This window comes from Pteronotus mesoamericanus, unplaced genomic scaffold (assembly GCF_021234165.1).
Source record: "Pteronotus mesoamericanus isolate MK-2021 breed Mesoamerican mustached bat unplaced genomic scaffold, CSHL_Meso_final contig_25, whole genome shotgun sequence".
In the NCBI taxonomy this organism is placed as follows: domain Eukaryota; kingdom Metazoa; phylum Chordata; class Mammalia; order Chiroptera; family Mormoopidae; genus Pteronotus; species Pteronotus mesoamericanus.
The window spans coordinates 22400983-22406306 of NW_026555105.1; the positions used below are offsets into that span (position 1 = coordinate 22400983).

At 47.2% G+C, this 5324-nt stretch overlaps 1 non-coding gene across 1 annotated transcript; it reads right to left on the reverse strand.

The window, feature by feature from the left end:
* Positions 1–2492: 2492 nt before the first annotated feature.
* On the reverse strand, positions 2493–2596 carry LOC129071001 (small nucleolar RNA U13). Its single transcript, XR_008529171.1, has one exon. It is a non-coding gene; the product is annotated as a small nucleolar RNA U13 (small nucleolar RNA).
* Between the last annotated feature and the right edge of the window lie 2728 nt (positions 2597–5324).

A 5324-nucleotide genomic window follows, 5' to 3' on the forward strand; every position in this document is an offset into this window, starting at 1 on the left:
AAGGGAAAAAAAAAGTCAGACCAGGCCTCTTTAAGGAAATCAAAGTCTAGCAGAAGAGACAAATGTACGCAGTGAACCAGTATACATGGTAAGTCATGATTAAGTCTTATCAAAGAAGTACAAACAGACGGGACAATTAATTTTGACTCTAGGAACAAGAGGCCTTTAAATGATCTGTGAATTAGGAACAATAATAATCGCTGTCCAGTCTGCCTGACAGAGTGGCCGCCAAGTTCCACAAAATGGATGAAAGTTCCCAAATCTTGTATCTATGTTCCTCCTATAAAGGACTATTATCATTTCTAGGCTTGAGTGAGCTTCCCTGGTAGACGACATTTCACATGTGTTGTCACAATTTGTGGGGAGGGTTGGTCATTTTGTTCCCTGGGGCAGCCGTTCCATGGTCATCGGAGGACTGTCCTCTGAGCAGCGGTGTGAGCCCTTGAACCCACACTGGGTGTGACAGCCCCAGGAGCCACCAAGTTCAGACCTAGAGCTGTACTGATTCTTGCCCTCACGTCCTTTCTTTGTGCCTTTCCCTTCCTCTTCTTGTATTGTGCTATCTTCCTTCCAATAAAGTCTCTTTAATCCTTCCTGTCTTTGTTTCATCCTGTGTGGTGTGTCCCCAAGACCACTTCCAGGTTCAATGATTTTTTAGGGGGACTCAGCATCCAGTTGTACTCACTACTATGATTTATTCCAGTGAAAAGCCACAAAGCAATATCAGCAAAGGAAAAGCCAGTTGACTGGCTCCCTATATTTTGGTGGGAGCCATTTTTGCTGGCCCAAGGCATCAGCTGAGGTAGAACAGGGCTCTGGTCAGTAAGTTGTAGCTGGCCCGGTGGCCTTCCCAGGCAGAGAAGTGCAACTCTGAGGGCACACTGGACATACCCTGGAAACAAAGAGCTGGCAGTTACTGGTGCACGCCAGGCAGGACAGACATTACTCAGGCAGTACAGGTTAACAGGGCTGGCGCTCTCCCGCGATGGGAACTCCCGCCACAGGCTTCTGGTTCCTTTCAATTAATTCAATTCAATCCTTGGATTCAGAGGGACTGCCTGAGGCCATCAGTTACAAATGGCTGGCTTGCGCGTGACACCAGTTCAGTGTGGAGGCATCTGAAGGTGTTCAGCACAGAAGGCGAGGAGCCAGGCCAGCGCCTGCCGTCCTGAAGTCAGAGCTGTCAGCTGTGATCACGGGCTCAGTGGGCGATTGGAGTCGAAAGCTTCTCAACCGCTAGGAAAGGCAGGGCAGGGAGTTTTCCTCCAGGAAGAGGGGAAGCTGTCAGGACCCGTTCTCAAAAACGAGCATTAGTGTCTCTCCCCCCACCCCCACCTCCCTAGGGGCTGGGGTCTTTGTTATTTGGAGCTCAGTGTGTCCCATGTAGCCACCATAACTTCACCTTTTAAAATCATCCCTGATGTTATCCATACCTTTCACCTGAAGGGATGTATGTAAGAGCCTTCTCACAGAAAAACAAGTTTATTCAAGAGAACCAAAGATAATCGTGTTCAGAAATTGGGGGGGAGGAAACGCTGAATTTTCAACAATTTTCAAAATGGGTTTACATAAGAGCCCCCTCCACCATCCCTTTCATCTCATTTCTTATCCTGCGAAGCAGACTTTTCTGGAGCAAGCGGGACCTAATCAAACTGCCACACTAGATGTGCGCACCAGGAAAGGGGAGGGGAGTCGGGACAGCGCTGCTTTGTTGCAAACTGTAGCTAACCCGGGGAGCTAAGCACAACAAGCAACAGTGAGGCATCTCGCCTGGGGGTGTCAGAGTCCCGCCTGTTGCCTGTCGGGAGGGGTCACAGGCCCTGTAATTGGCTTCCCACAATGAGCAGCTACCAGCAGTAATCTCAAATCATAATGCAGTCTCCGTCAGAAGTACAGAGCCTACCAGTGGCTGGGTTTCATGATCCCACCAAAGCCTGAGCCCTTTCCTGTGGACGTCTGTATGTAACCCAAATAGATGAGCCAGACTCCATGGTGATACTCTCTCAGTTTAAGCTCCTGACAAGTTTCCTGTACTTACGACTTACCTACACTGGTCCCGGAGGTGAGGTCCTGCCCTTTGGGTCTGTGCCAGCTTTCAGTTTAGCACAGTTCAAGCTGAGGCTGAAATGGCCCGTAGCAGATACTATCAGGTTTCAGCTCACAGTCAAGCCCAGGCAATTAGGAGTCATGGATTCAGGACTCCAAAAAGTCCAAAGGCATTTATTTCTTTGGAAGCAGAAAACGCAGGTGCTTGAAGGGCCAAAGGGCGGGGTTCAAGGCCAGGTGATAAGCAAGGCTTTCTCTAAGCACTTTCGAGTTTGTCATTCTTCAGAGTTCCAGTTGACCCTCACAAAAATAAACACAGCAGGTAAGAAAACCATCCGCCTGTGCGGGTCAGCGTTTGCAGGGGTGTAAGGGTCTGAGAGGACTTACAGGAGACCATGAGCTACTAAAAACTGCTTTTTATTTTTATTTTTATTTTTCTGAGTTCACGTCAGACGGGTAATGTGCCGACGTCGTAACAAAGTTTGTGGGAGGCACACGTGACACAAAAGCGTGAGCACCCAATCATCACACTTATGAACTACAAAAGGATTTTGTAGTTTAAAAAGCAGTTTAAAAAAGCTGCTTTTTAAAACTTCGAAGTGTGTTTCAGCTGGTGAGTGCCTCTCCTTTCATGCCAGTTGCCTTTTCCCAGAGGTTCCAATAGGCAAAATCATAGTAAATATCATCAGGATGGAGACTTACTCTGTTTCACATTCAAAGACTTTAAATTCTAACATGCTCATCGGTGGCAAAACAAAAACCAAAAAAACCAAGGAAGTTGTTTTCCACTAATAATTTTTTTTTCAGTTTCGCTGGTGGGGTGGTCCCTCTAGCATCTATGAAATGATAAGTCTGTAACACTTTTCCTCATCCAGATGCCATAGCCTTAAAAAGCCATTTAAAAAATCCCCCCTCCTCCCTTTTTCCTCATTGCAAATGTACTACAACACCACGCAGTAGGTGATCATTAACGGAGTTACCACTACAGCTGCCAGGAGATCCAGGCTGGAATACAAGGCGGGTGGGGGATGTGGGGGGAGAAATGGCCGCATTACCCACTCCTTTGCTTTTTCTCTAATTTATCTAACAGCTTGCTCCTGGGAACTGATGTTTCCCCTCCCACGTGGAGAAAAGAACAAATGCAAATTCTGAACCTCTTTGGCCCCTCAAAAGCTCACCTCTTGAGAAGAGTGGAGCCCTTTTTTCTTCCACATGGAAGAGAGAATGAAACCAAAGCTGTCACCCAGGCTCGGCTTGCCCCGTTCACTTTAACCTGCACCGCCACGGCATCAAGGGAGCCAGCCAGCCAGCTCTTCCGGAGTCGGAGCTATCATACTCAAATGCCATAGATACCCTTCCTCTTCCCGACAGGCAGCAGCTGAGCTGCTGTTTTATACCAGCCGCATCTCCACAGGCATTCTGACGCCAAACATTCATCATCTCCAGCCCCTTCATCCTCCCCCTCCCCCAACAGTGTTTTCACCGTATTTCAGAGTCTGGGTCATTTTAGTGAAGCCCATCTCTGAGTCTGTGTCAGGGCAGCGGTGGAGGGGTTCCCAAGGCCACCCCCAGAGTCAATGACCCACTACCAAGACTCCCAGGACAGAGCAGAGAGTGCTTTTTTCATTGCAAATTTATTCAAATCCCAAGTAGTAAATTCAGGATTTACAGAGTTGAACTGTAAACATTAAAGCTGCCAGGAGACCAAGGCGAGAAGGCAAAGGGGATGAGAGCCTGAAGAAACGGCGGCTGCGGCTGCCTTGCCCCTGGGTTGGGAGGGTTCTCCTGCAGTGGAGGGACCCAGAGCAGAACCCGAGGAGGGGAAGGAGCACGGAGCAAAGTCTGGAGGAAGCCAGTGTGAGCTTCTGAGTCTTCTCCCTGTGCAGCCACGTAGGATGTGCCCAGGTCCCCCAACAGGTGTGACACATGGTCTACCAGGGAAGCTGCCTGAGCCCGGAAGCCCAGGGCTTTTACCGAAGGCCAGGTATCCAGGCACCTTCTGCTTAGCATGTACAGACTCTCAGAAGGAGAGCATAAACCCCATGGTTTGTACAATGAGTTTAGCACAGGGAAGCATTCTTTTGATTTTGGGAATGGTGGGAACCCTCCCCAAAATCTAAGTTCCCAGGCATCAGCCAAGGGCCAACTCTGCAAGTGGGTTTTTCTAAGGACAAGGTTTTTCTGCCTTGTCCTCTCTTTTCTGCACACACACCTAAAAAGGAAGGAAAGTGAACTTGGGAAAACAAAGGAGACAAAGGAGAAAAATAATGTGAGAAAAGAATGAGGCAGAAAAGGAAAAGAAGAGAACTTTAAGTCTGAGGATTAAAAAAATTGTAGAGAAAACAAATTGTTATAAAATAATAACACAATAAAAAAAAATAAGTACATTAAGTCACAGATTATCCTGAACTTGTACTTGGAGGAGGTCATTCAAGGCTTAGACTCCAGATACAGTACCACTCATTTAATGAGCCCTTACTTAATTTAACATTTTAAAGTAGCTCAACCCTTCATTTAAGTGAAACCCTATTGAGACACAAAAGTAGAGCCACTGTGGGTGAAATGGGCGCGGGGCTCCTCACCCTGCTCCCACTTGCTCCTGAGGTCCCGTGAGGAACAAGTGAAATCCACCAATTTAAGACAATCTTATTTATTTTTCAGATGATGAAAGCAAGGCCCTGCAAAGTTCTTGCAATCTTAGAAATAAAACTCATTTATTTTGAGTCCCAGCTCCTTTTGTTATTGTTATTATTTTCAGTAAATCCTACCAAGTGCCTCTTGAAGAAAATGGATTAAAGCCAATGCTTTCTAGTAATGTCTTCAGATAAGCCCACTCATTTTTAAAACAGATAAAGCAAATGAATAAAGGCCTGGCTTTTGGAAAATTCTCAAAACTGTGTTATGCTGTTGCATCTCATCATGGACTATCAGCCTCCTCTTCGGGGTCCAGTGTGGGCAGCCCATTCTCCTTCAAGCCTTACCTTCTGCTCGCCGGGTTGGCACTTGGCCTCCATTGCAGCCTCCTGGGCTGGCCTGGACTGGGGTTTGTGCAGGTGCTTATTTTACTCTGAAGCCTAGGACTGTAGCTCATTTGTGCCCTTTCCTGTTCCTGTGCACTGCTCAGCTGAGTCCCTTGCAGGCCCAGCTAAAGTTCACTGGATTATACTGAATTGGGTGGGGTTTACCAAATCCAGTCTGTTCTTGGAGAGAAGAGGTTAGAGTCTTAGCAAGTGCAGAAAAGTTGCCTTGAAATACATCTCTTCTACTTCCTCCTTAAT